Consider the following 8,512-nt stretch of genomic DNA (forward strand, 5'->3'; position numbering starts at 1 on the left):
AGAAGCCAATTTCCTAAACAGTATGCTACAGGTGAGGCTCGAACTCACAACCTCGGCATTGCTCTGCTGGAACTGTCTCATAAGTACCGCGCACTGACCGATCGCGCCACTGGAGCCACACGCAATATGCTGCAGGACAAACAAATCGGAGGTATCATTCTGCACTGTTCAAGACTGAACGCGATAGAAGCCAATTTCCTAAAGAGTATGCTCCAGGTGAGGCTCGAACTCACAACCTCGGCATTGCTCTGCTGGAACTGTCTTATAAGTACCGCGCGCTGACCGAATGCGCCACTGGAGCCACACGCAATGTGCTGCAGGACAAACAAATCGGAGGTATCATTCTGCACTGTTCAAGACTGAACGGGATAGAAGCCAATTTCATAAAGAGTATGCTCCAGGTGAGGCTCGAACTCACAACCTCGGCATTGCTCTGCTGGAACTGTCTTATAAGTACCGCGCGCTGACCGATTGCGCCACTGGAGCCACACGCAATGTGCTGCAGGACAAACAAATCGGAGGTATCATTCTGCACTGTTCAAGACTGAACGGGATAGAAGCCAATTTCATAAAGAGTATGCTCCAGGTGAGGCTCGAACTCACAACCTCGGCATTGCTCTGCTGGAACTGTCTTATAAGTACCGCGCACTGACCGATTGCGCCACTGGAGCCACACGCAATGTGCTGCAGGACACACAAATCGGAGGTATCATTCTGCACTGTTCATCACTGAACGCGATAGAAGCCAATTTCCTAAAGAGTATGCTCCAGGTGAGGCTCGAACTCACAACCTCAGCATTGCTCTGCTGAAAATGTCTCATAAGTAACGCGCACTGACCGATCGCGCCACTGGAGCCACACGCAATATGCTACAGGACAAACAAATCGGAGGTATCATTCTGCACTGTTCAATACAAGGCTTCAATAGAAGCCAATTTCCTAAAGAGTATGCTACAGGTGAGGCTCGAACTCACAACCTCGGCATTGCTCTGCTGGAACTGTCTTATAAGTACCGCGCGCTGACCGAATGCGCCACTGGAGCCAGACGCAATGTGCTGCAGGACAAACAAATCGGAGGTATCATTCTGCACTGTTCAAGACTGAACGCGATAGAAGCCAATTTCATAAAGAGTATGCTCCAGGTGAGGCTCGAACTCACAACCTCGGCATTGCTCTGCTGGAACTGTGTTATAAGTACCGCGCGCTGACCGATTGCGCCACTGGAGCCACACGCAATGTGCTGCAGGACAAACAAATCGGAGGTATCATTCTGCACTGTTCAAGACTGAACGCGATAGAAGCCAATTTCCTAAAGAGTATGTTCCAGGTGAGGCTCGAACTCACAACCTCGGCATTGCTCTGCTGGAACTGTCTTATAAGTACCGCGCGCTGACCGAATGCGCCACTGGAGCCACACGCAATGTGCTGCAGGACAAACAAATCGGAGGTATCATTCTGCACTGTTCAAGACTGAACGGGATAGAAGCCAATTTCATAAAGAGTATGCTCCAGGTGAGGCTCGAACTCACAACCTCGGCATTGCTCTGCTGGAACTGTCTTATAAGTACCGCGCGCTGACCGATTGCGCCACTGGAGCCACAAGCAATGTGCTGCAGGACAAGCAAATCGGAGGTATCATTCTGCACTGTTCAAGACTGAACGCGATAGAAGCCAATTTCCTAAAGAGTATGCTCCAGGTGAGGCTCGAACTCACAACCTCGGCATTGCTCTGCTGGAACTGTCTTATAAGTACCGCGCGCTGACCGATTGCGCCACTGGAGCCGCACGCAATGTGCTGCAGGACAAACAAATCGGAGGTATCATTCTGCACTGTTCATCACTGAACGCGATAGAAGCCAATTTCCTAAAGAGTATGCTCCAGGTGAGGCTCGAAGTCACAACCTCGGCATTGCTCTGCTGGAACTGTCTTATAAGTACCGCGCGCTGACCGATTGCGCCACTGGAGCCACACGCAATGTGCTGCAGGACAAACAAATCGGAGGTATCATTCTGCACTGTTCAAGACTGAACGCGATAGAAGCCAATTTCATAAAGAGTATGCTCCAGGTGAGGCTCGAACTCACAACCTCGGCATTGCTCTGCTGAAACTGTCTCATAAGTACCGCGCACTGACCGATCGCGCCACTGGAGCCACACGCAATATGCTGCAGGACAAACAAATCGGAGGTATCATTCTGCACTGTTCAATACAAGGCTTCAATAGAAGCCAATTTCCTAAACAGTATGCTACAGGTGAGGCTCGAACTCACAACCTCGGCATTGCTCTGCTGGAACTGTCTCATAAGTACCGCGCACTGACCGATCGCGCCACTGGAGCCACACGCAATATGCTGCAGGACAAACAAATCGGAGGTATCATTCTGCACTGTTCAAGACTGAACGCGATAGAAGCCAATTTCCTAAAGAGTATGCTCCAGGTGAGGCTCGAACTCACAACCTCGGCATTGCTCTGCTGGAACTGTCTTATAAGTACCGCGCGCTGACCGAATGCGCCACTGGAGCCACACGCAATGTGCTGCAGGACAAACAAATCGGAGGTATCATTCTGCACTGTTCAAGACTGAACGGGATAGAAGCCAATTTCATAAAGAGTATGCTCCAGGTGAGGCTCGAACTCACAACCTCGGCATTGCTCTGCTGGAACTGTCTTATAAGTACCGCGCGCTGACCGATTGCGCCACTGGAGCCACACGCAATGTGCTGCAGGACAAACAAATCGGAGGTATCATTCTGCACTGTTCAAGACTGAACGGGATAGAAGCCAATTTCATAAAGAGTATGCTCCAGGTGAGGCTCGAACTCACAACCTCGGCATTGCTCTGCTGGAACTGTCTTATAAGTACCGCGCACTGACCGATTGCGCCACTGGAGCCACACGCAATGTGCTGCAGGACACACAAATCGGAGGTATCATTCTGCACTGTTCATCACTGAACGCGATAGAAGCCAATTTCCTAAAGAGTATGCTCCAGGTGAGGCTCGAACTCACAACCTCAGCATTGCTCTGCTGAAAATGTCTCATAAGTAACGCGCACTGACCGATCGCGCCACTGGAGCCACACGCAATATGCTACAGGACAAACAAATCGGAGGTATCATTCTGCACTGTTCAATACAAGGCTTCAATAGAAGCCAATTTCCTAAAGAGTATGCTACAGGTGAGGCTCGAACTCACAACCTCGGCATTGCTCTGCTGGAACTGTCTTATAAGTACCGCGCGCTGACCGAATGCGCCACTGGAGCCAGACGCAATGTGCTGCAGGACAAACAAATCGGAGGTATCATTCTGCACTGTTCAAGACTGAACGCGATAGAAGCCAATTTCATAAAGAGTATGCTCCAGGTGAGGCTCGAACTCACAACCTCGGCATTGCTCTGCTGGAACTGTGTTATAAGTACCGCGCGCTGACCGATTGCGCCACTGGAGCCACACGCAATGTGCTGCAGGACAAACAAATCGGAGGTATCATTCTGCACTGTTCAAGACTGAACGCGATAGAAGCCAATTTCCTAAAGAGTATGTTCCAGGTGAGGCTCGAACTCACAACCTCGGCATTGCTCTGCTGGAACTGTCTTATAAGTACCGCGCGCTGACCGAATGCGCCACTGGAGCCACACGCAATGTGCTGCAGGACAAACAAATCGGAGGTATCATTCTGCACTGTTCAAGACTGAACGGGATAGAAGCCAATTTCATAAAGAGTATGCTCCAGGTGAGGCTCGAACTCACAACCTCGGCATTGCTCTGCTGGAACTGTCTTATAAGTACCGCGCGCTGACCGATTGCGCCACTGGAGCCACAAGCAATGTGCTGCAGGACAAGCAAATCGGAGGTATCATTCTGCACTGTTCAAGACTGAACGCGATAGAAGCCAATTTCCTAAAGAGTATGCTCCAGGTGAGGCTCGAACTCACAACCTCGGCATTGCTCTGCTGGAACTGTCTTATAAGTACCGCGCGCTGACCGATTGCGCCACTGGAGCCGCACGCAATGTGCTGCAGGACAAACAAATCGGAGGTATCATTCTGCACTGTTCATCACTGAACGCGATAGAAGCCAATTTCCTAAAGAGTATGCTCCAGGTGAGGCTCGAAGTCACAACCTCGGCATTGCTCTGCTGGAACTGTCTTATAAGTACCGCGCGCTGACCGATTGCGCCACTGGAGCCACACGCAATGTGCTGCAGGACAAACAAATCGGAGGTATCATTCTGCACTGTTCAAGACTGAACGCGATAGAAGCCAATTTCATAAAGAGTATGCTCCAGGTGAGGCTCGAACTCACAACCTCGGCATTGCTCTGCTGGAACTGTCTTATAAGTACCGCGCGCTGACCGATTGCGCCACTGGAGCCACAAGCAATGTGCTGCAGGACAAGCAAATCGGAGGTATCATTCTGCACTGTTGAAGACTGAACGCGATAGAAGCCAATTTCCTAAAGAGTATGCTCCAGGTGAGGCTCGAAGTCACAACCTCGGCATTGCTCTGCTGGAACTGTCTTATAAGTACCGCGCGCTGACCGATTGCGCCACTGGAGCCGCACACAATGTGCTGCAGGACAAACAAATCGGAGGTATCATTCTGCACTGTTCAAGACTGAACGCGATAGAAGCCAATTTCATAAAGAGTATGCTCCAGGTGAGGCTCGAACTCACAACCTCGGCATTGCTCTGCTGGAACTGTCTTATAAGTACCGCGCGCTGACCGATTGCGCCACTGGAGCCGCACGCAATGTGCTGCAGGACAAACAAATCGGAGGTATCATTCTGCACTGTTCAAGACTGAACGCGATAGAAGCCAATTTCATAAAGAGTATGCTCCAGGTGAGGCTCGAACTCACAACCTCGGCATTGCTCTGCTGGAACTGTCTTATAAGTACCGCGCGCTGACCGATTGCGCCACTGGAGCCGCACGCAATGTGCTGCAGGACAAACAAATCGGAGGTATCATTCTGCACTGTTCAACAATGAACGCGATAGAAGCCAATTTTCTAAAGAGTATGCTCCAGGTGAGGCTCGAACTCACAACCTCGGCATTGCTCTGCTGGAACTGTCTTATAAGTACCGCGCGCTGACCGATTGCGCCACTGGAGCCCCACGCAATGTGCTGCAGGGCAAACAAATCAGAGGTATCATTCTGCACTGTTCAACAATGAACGCGATAGAAGCCAATTTTCTAAAGGGTATGCTCCAGGTGAGGCTCGAACTCACAACCTCGGCATTGCTCTGCTGAAACTGTCTCATAAGTACCGCGCACTGACCGATCGCGCCACTGGAGCCACACGCAATATGCTGCAGGACAAACAAATCGGAGGTATCATTCTGCACTGTTCAATACAAGGCTTCAATAGAAGCCAATTTCCTAAACAGTATGCTACAGGTGAGGCTCGAACTCACAACCTCGGCATTGCTCTGCTGGAACTGTCTCATAAGTACCGCGCACTGACCGATCGCGCCACTGGAGCCACACGCAATATGCTGCAGGACAAACAAATCGGAGGTATCATTCTGCACTGTTCAAGACTGAACGCGATAGAAGCCAATTTCCTAAAGAGTATGCTCCAGGTGAGGCTCGAACTCACAACCTCGGCATTGCTCTGCTGGAACTGTCTTATAAGTACCGCGCGCTGACCGAATGCGCCACTGGAGCCACACGCAATGTGCTGCAGGACAAACAAATCGGAGGTATCATTCTGCACTGTTCAATACAAGGCTTCAATAGAAGCCAATTTCCTAAACAGTATGCTACAGGTGAGGCTCGAACTCACAACCTCGGCATTGCTCTGCTGGAACTGTCTCATAAGTACCGCGCACTGACCGATCGCGCCACTGGAGCCACACGCAATATGCTGCAGGACAAACAAATCGGAGGTATCATTCTGCACTGTTCAAGACTGAACGCGATAGAAGCCAATTTCATAAAGAGTATGCTCCAGGTGAGGCTCGAACTCACAACCTCGGCATTGCTCTGCTGGAACTGTCTTATAAGTACCGCGCGCTGACCGATTGCGCCACTGGAGCCACACGCAATGTGCTGCAGGACAAACAAATCGGAGGTATCATTCTGCACTGTTCAAGACTGAAGGGGATAGAAGCCAATTTCATAAAGAGTATGCTCCAGGTGAGGCTCGAACTCACAACCTCGGCATTGCTCTGCTGGAACTGTCTTATAAGTACCGCGCACTGACCGATTGCGCCACTGGAGCCACACGCAATGTGCTGCAGGACACACAAATCGGAGGTATCATTCTGCACTGTTCATCACTGAACGCGATAGAAGCCAATTTCCTAAAGAGTATGCTCCAGGTGAGGCTCGAACTCACAACCTCAGCATTGCTCTGCTGAAAATGTCTCATAAGTAACGCGCACTGACCGATCGCGCCACTGGAGCCACACGCAATATGCTGCAGGACAAACAAATCGGAGGTATCATTCTGCACTGTTCAATACAAGGCTTCAATAGAAGCCAATTTCCTAAAGAGTATGCTACAGGTGAGGCTCGAACTCACAACCTCGGCATTGCTCTGCTGGAACTGTCTTATAAGTACCGCGCGCTGACCGAATGCGCCACTGGAGCCAGACGCAATGTGCTGCAGGACAAACAAATCGGAGGTATCATTCTGCACTGTTCAAGACTGAACGCGATAGAAGCCAATTTCATAAAGAGTATGCTCCAGGTGAGGCTCGAACTCACAACCTCGGCATTGCTCTGCTGGAACTGTGTTATAAGTACCGCGCGCTGACCGATTGCGCCACTGGAGCCACACGCAATGTGCTGCAGGACAAACAAATCGGAGGTATCATTCTGCACTGTTCAAGACTGAACGCGATAGAAGCCAATTTCCTAAAGAGTATGTTCCAGGTGAGGCTCGAACTCACAACCTCGGCATTGCTCTGCTGGAACTGTCTTATAAGTACCGCGCGCTGACCGAATGCGCCACTGGAGCCACACGCAATGTGCTGCAGGACAAACAAATCGGAGGTATCATTCTGCACTGTTCAAGACTGAACGGGATAGAAGCCAATTTCATAAAGAGTATGCTCCAGGTGAGGCTCGAACTCACAACCTCGGCATTGCTCTGCTGGAACTGTCTTATAAGTACCGCGCGCTGACCGATTGCGCCACTGGAGCCACAAGCAATGTGCTGCAGGACAAGCAAATCGGAGGTATCATTCTGCACTGTTCAAGACTGAACGCGATAGAAGCCAATTTCCTAAAGAGTATGCTCCAGGTGAGGCTCGAACTCACAACCTCGGCATTGCTCTGCTGGAACTGTCTTATAAGTACCGCGCGCTGACCGATTGCGCCACTGGAGCCGCACGCAATGTGCTGCAGGACAAACAAATCGGAGGTATCATTCTGCACTGTTCATCACTGAACGCGATAGAAGCCAATTTCCTAAAGAGTATGCTCCAGGTGAGGCTCGAAGTCACAACCTCGGCATTGCTCTGCTGGAACTGTCTTATAAGTACCGCGCGCTGACCGATTGCGCCACTGGAGCCACACGCAATGTGCTGCAGGACAAACAAATCGGAGGTATCATTCTGCACTGTTCAAGACTGAACGCGATAGAAGCCAATTTCATAAAGAGTATGCTCCAGGTGAGGCTCGAACTCACAACCTCGGCATTGCTCTGCTGGAACTGTCTTATAAGTACCGCGCGCTGACCGATTGCGCCACTGGAGCCACAAGCAATGTGCTGCAGGACAAGCAAATCGGAGGTATCATTCTGCACTGTTGAAGACTGAACGCGATAGAAGCCAATTTCCTAAAGAGTATGCTCCAGGTGAGGCTCGAAGTCACAACCTCGGCATTGCTCTGCTGGAACTGTCTTATAAGTACCGCGCGCTGACCGATTGCGCCACTGGAGCCGCACACAATGTGCTGCAGGACAAACAAATCGGAGGTATCATTCTGCACTGTTCAAGACTGAACGCGATAGAAGCCAATTTCATAAAGAGTATGCTCCAGGTGAGGCTCGAACTCACAACCTCGGCATTGCTCTGCTGGAACTGTCTTATAAGTACCGCGCGCTGACCGATTGCGCCACTGGAGCCGCACGCAATGTGCTGCAGGACAAACAAATCGGAGGTATCATTCTGCACTGTTCAAGACTGAACGCGATAGAAGCCAATTTCATAAAGAGTATGCTCCAGGTGAGGCTCGAACTCACAACCTCGGCATTGCTCTGCTGGAACTGTCTTATAAGTACCGCGCGCTGACCGATTGCGCCACTGGAGCCGCACGCAATGTGCTGCAGGACAAACAAATCGGAGGTATCATTCTGCACTGTTCAAGACTGAACGCGATAGAAGCCAATTTCATAAAGAGTATGCTCCAGGTGAGGCTCGAACTCACAACCTCGGCATTGCTCTGCTGGAACTGTCTTATAAGTACCGCGCGCTGACCGATTGCGCCACTGGAGCCGCACGCAATGTGCTGCAGGGCAAACAAATCAGAGGTATCATTCTGCACTGTTCAACAATGAACG

General features: G+C 50.7%; 1 protein-coding gene and 39 non-coding genes across 41 annotated transcripts in view; 1 reads left to right on the plus strand and 39 right to left on the minus strand.

The window, feature by feature from the left end:
• The window catches only part of si:dkey-71d15.2 (SH3 domain-containing kinase-binding protein 1), a 64,789-nt gene that overhangs the window by 36,974 nt on the left and 19,303 nt on the right, over positions 1-8,512 (plus strand). The gene's annotated exons all lie outside the window — the stretch shown is intronic.
• trnai-uau (transfer RNA isoleucine (anticodon UAU)) lies at positions 209-301 on the minus strand. Its single transcript is given in 2 exon segments — positions 209-244; positions 264-301. It is a non-coding gene; the product is annotated as a tRNA-Ile (tRNA).
• On the minus strand, positions 394-486 carry trnai-uau (transfer RNA isoleucine (anticodon UAU)). The gene is given in 2 exon segments: positions 394-429; positions 449-486. It is a non-coding gene; the product is annotated as a tRNA-Ile (tRNA).
• trnai-uau (transfer RNA isoleucine (anticodon UAU)) lies at positions 579-671 on the minus strand. The gene is given in 2 exon segments: positions 579-614; positions 634-671. It is a non-coding gene; the product is annotated as a tRNA-Ile (tRNA).
• On the minus strand, positions 950-1,042 carry trnai-uau (transfer RNA isoleucine (anticodon UAU)). Its single transcript is given in 2 exon segments — positions 950-985; positions 1,005-1,042. It is a non-coding gene; the product is annotated as a tRNA-Ile (tRNA).
• Positions 1,135-1,227, minus strand: trnai-uau (transfer RNA isoleucine (anticodon UAU)). The gene is given in 2 exon segments: positions 1,135-1,170; positions 1,190-1,227. It is a non-coding gene; the product is annotated as a tRNA-Ile (tRNA).
• Positions 1,320-1,412, minus strand: trnai-uau (transfer RNA isoleucine (anticodon UAU)). Its single transcript is given in 2 exon segments — positions 1,320-1,355; positions 1,375-1,412. It is a non-coding gene; the product is annotated as a tRNA-Ile (tRNA).
• On the minus strand, positions 1,505-1,597 carry trnai-uau (transfer RNA isoleucine (anticodon UAU)). Its single transcript is given in 2 exon segments — positions 1,505-1,540; positions 1,560-1,597. It is a non-coding gene; the product is annotated as a tRNA-Ile (tRNA).
• trnai-uau (transfer RNA isoleucine (anticodon UAU)) lies at positions 1,690-1,782 on the minus strand. Its single transcript is given in 2 exon segments — positions 1,690-1,725; positions 1,745-1,782. It is a non-coding gene; the product is annotated as a tRNA-Ile (tRNA).
• On the minus strand, positions 1,875-1,967 carry trnai-uau (transfer RNA isoleucine (anticodon UAU)). The gene is given in 2 exon segments: positions 1,875-1,910; positions 1,930-1,967. It is a non-coding gene; the product is annotated as a tRNA-Ile (tRNA).
• Positions 2,060-2,152, minus strand: trnai-uau (transfer RNA isoleucine (anticodon UAU)). Its single transcript is given in 2 exon segments — positions 2,060-2,095; positions 2,115-2,152. It is a non-coding gene; the product is annotated as a tRNA-Ile (tRNA).
• Positions 2,431-2,523, minus strand: trnai-uau (transfer RNA isoleucine (anticodon UAU)). Its single transcript is given in 2 exon segments — positions 2,431-2,466; positions 2,486-2,523. It is a non-coding gene; the product is annotated as a tRNA-Ile (tRNA).
• Positions 2,616-2,708, minus strand: trnai-uau (transfer RNA isoleucine (anticodon UAU)). The gene is given in 2 exon segments: positions 2,616-2,651; positions 2,671-2,708. It is a non-coding gene; the product is annotated as a tRNA-Ile (tRNA).
• Positions 2,801-2,893, minus strand: trnai-uau (transfer RNA isoleucine (anticodon UAU)). The gene is given in 2 exon segments: positions 2,801-2,836; positions 2,856-2,893. It is a non-coding gene; the product is annotated as a tRNA-Ile (tRNA).
• Positions 3,172-3,264, minus strand: trnai-uau (transfer RNA isoleucine (anticodon UAU)). The gene is given in 2 exon segments: positions 3,172-3,207; positions 3,227-3,264. It is a non-coding gene; the product is annotated as a tRNA-Ile (tRNA).
• Positions 3,357-3,449, minus strand: trnai-uau (transfer RNA isoleucine (anticodon UAU)). The gene is given in 2 exon segments: positions 3,357-3,392; positions 3,412-3,449. It is a non-coding gene; the product is annotated as a tRNA-Ile (tRNA).
• Positions 3,542-3,634, minus strand: trnai-uau (transfer RNA isoleucine (anticodon UAU)). The gene is given in 2 exon segments: positions 3,542-3,577; positions 3,597-3,634. It is a non-coding gene; the product is annotated as a tRNA-Ile (tRNA).
• trnai-uau (transfer RNA isoleucine (anticodon UAU)) lies at positions 3,727-3,819 on the minus strand. Its single transcript is given in 2 exon segments — positions 3,727-3,762; positions 3,782-3,819. It is a non-coding gene; the product is annotated as a tRNA-Ile (tRNA).
• On the minus strand, positions 3,912-4,004 carry trnai-uau (transfer RNA isoleucine (anticodon UAU)). Its single transcript is given in 2 exon segments — positions 3,912-3,947; positions 3,967-4,004. It is a non-coding gene; the product is annotated as a tRNA-Ile (tRNA).
• On the minus strand, positions 4,097-4,189 carry trnai-uau (transfer RNA isoleucine (anticodon UAU)). Its single transcript is given in 2 exon segments — positions 4,097-4,132; positions 4,152-4,189. It is a non-coding gene; the product is annotated as a tRNA-Ile (tRNA).
• On the minus strand, positions 4,282-4,374 carry trnai-uau (transfer RNA isoleucine (anticodon UAU)). The gene is given in 2 exon segments: positions 4,282-4,317; positions 4,337-4,374. It is a non-coding gene; the product is annotated as a tRNA-Ile (tRNA).
• trnai-uau (transfer RNA isoleucine (anticodon UAU)) lies at positions 4,467-4,559 on the minus strand. Its single transcript is given in 2 exon segments — positions 4,467-4,502; positions 4,522-4,559. It is a non-coding gene; the product is annotated as a tRNA-Ile (tRNA).
• On the minus strand, positions 4,652-4,744 carry trnai-uau (transfer RNA isoleucine (anticodon UAU)). The gene is given in 2 exon segments: positions 4,652-4,687; positions 4,707-4,744. It is a non-coding gene; the product is annotated as a tRNA-Ile (tRNA).
• On the minus strand, positions 4,837-4,929 carry trnai-uau (transfer RNA isoleucine (anticodon UAU)). Its single transcript is given in 2 exon segments — positions 4,837-4,872; positions 4,892-4,929. It is a non-coding gene; the product is annotated as a tRNA-Ile (tRNA).
• trnai-uau (transfer RNA isoleucine (anticodon UAU)) lies at positions 5,022-5,114 on the minus strand. The gene is given in 2 exon segments: positions 5,022-5,057; positions 5,077-5,114. It is a non-coding gene; the product is annotated as a tRNA-Ile (tRNA).
• On the minus strand, positions 5,207-5,299 carry trnai-uau (transfer RNA isoleucine (anticodon UAU)). Its single transcript is given in 2 exon segments — positions 5,207-5,242; positions 5,262-5,299. It is a non-coding gene; the product is annotated as a tRNA-Ile (tRNA).
• trnai-uau (transfer RNA isoleucine (anticodon UAU)) lies at positions 5,578-5,670 on the minus strand. The gene is given in 2 exon segments: positions 5,578-5,613; positions 5,633-5,670. It is a non-coding gene; the product is annotated as a tRNA-Ile (tRNA).
• On the minus strand, positions 5,949-6,041 carry trnai-uau (transfer RNA isoleucine (anticodon UAU)). The gene is given in 2 exon segments: positions 5,949-5,984; positions 6,004-6,041. It is a non-coding gene; the product is annotated as a tRNA-Ile (tRNA).
• trnai-uau (transfer RNA isoleucine (anticodon UAU)) lies at positions 6,134-6,226 on the minus strand. Its single transcript is given in 2 exon segments — positions 6,134-6,169; positions 6,189-6,226. It is a non-coding gene; the product is annotated as a tRNA-Ile (tRNA).
• On the minus strand, positions 6,505-6,597 carry trnai-uau (transfer RNA isoleucine (anticodon UAU)). Its single transcript is given in 2 exon segments — positions 6,505-6,540; positions 6,560-6,597. It is a non-coding gene; the product is annotated as a tRNA-Ile (tRNA).
• On the minus strand, positions 6,690-6,782 carry trnai-uau (transfer RNA isoleucine (anticodon UAU)). The gene is given in 2 exon segments: positions 6,690-6,725; positions 6,745-6,782. It is a non-coding gene; the product is annotated as a tRNA-Ile (tRNA).
• On the minus strand, positions 6,875-6,967 carry trnai-uau (transfer RNA isoleucine (anticodon UAU)). Its single transcript is given in 2 exon segments — positions 6,875-6,910; positions 6,930-6,967. It is a non-coding gene; the product is annotated as a tRNA-Ile (tRNA).
• trnai-uau (transfer RNA isoleucine (anticodon UAU)) lies at positions 7,060-7,152 on the minus strand. The gene is given in 2 exon segments: positions 7,060-7,095; positions 7,115-7,152. It is a non-coding gene; the product is annotated as a tRNA-Ile (tRNA).
• On the minus strand, positions 7,245-7,337 carry trnai-uau (transfer RNA isoleucine (anticodon UAU)). Its single transcript is given in 2 exon segments — positions 7,245-7,280; positions 7,300-7,337. It is a non-coding gene; the product is annotated as a tRNA-Ile (tRNA).
• trnai-uau (transfer RNA isoleucine (anticodon UAU)) lies at positions 7,430-7,522 on the minus strand. Its single transcript is given in 2 exon segments — positions 7,430-7,465; positions 7,485-7,522. It is a non-coding gene; the product is annotated as a tRNA-Ile (tRNA).
• On the minus strand, positions 7,615-7,707 carry trnai-uau (transfer RNA isoleucine (anticodon UAU)). Its single transcript is given in 2 exon segments — positions 7,615-7,650; positions 7,670-7,707. It is a non-coding gene; the product is annotated as a tRNA-Ile (tRNA).
• Positions 7,800-7,892, minus strand: trnai-uau (transfer RNA isoleucine (anticodon UAU)). Its single transcript is given in 2 exon segments — positions 7,800-7,835; positions 7,855-7,892. It is a non-coding gene; the product is annotated as a tRNA-Ile (tRNA).
• On the minus strand, positions 7,985-8,077 carry trnai-uau (transfer RNA isoleucine (anticodon UAU)). Its single transcript is given in 2 exon segments — positions 7,985-8,020; positions 8,040-8,077. It is a non-coding gene; the product is annotated as a tRNA-Ile (tRNA).
• Positions 8,170-8,262, minus strand: trnai-uau (transfer RNA isoleucine (anticodon UAU)). Its single transcript is given in 2 exon segments — positions 8,170-8,205; positions 8,225-8,262. It is a non-coding gene; the product is annotated as a tRNA-Ile (tRNA).
• Positions 8,355-8,447, minus strand: trnai-uau (transfer RNA isoleucine (anticodon UAU)). Its single transcript is given in 2 exon segments — positions 8,355-8,390; positions 8,410-8,447. It is a non-coding gene; the product is annotated as a tRNA-Ile (tRNA).

This window comes from Sardina pilchardus, chromosome 10, assembly GCF_963854185.1.
Source record: "Sardina pilchardus chromosome 10, fSarPil1.1, whole genome shotgun sequence".
Lineage (NCBI taxonomy): Eukaryota > Metazoa > Chordata > Actinopteri > Clupeiformes > Clupeidae > Sardina > Sardina pilchardus.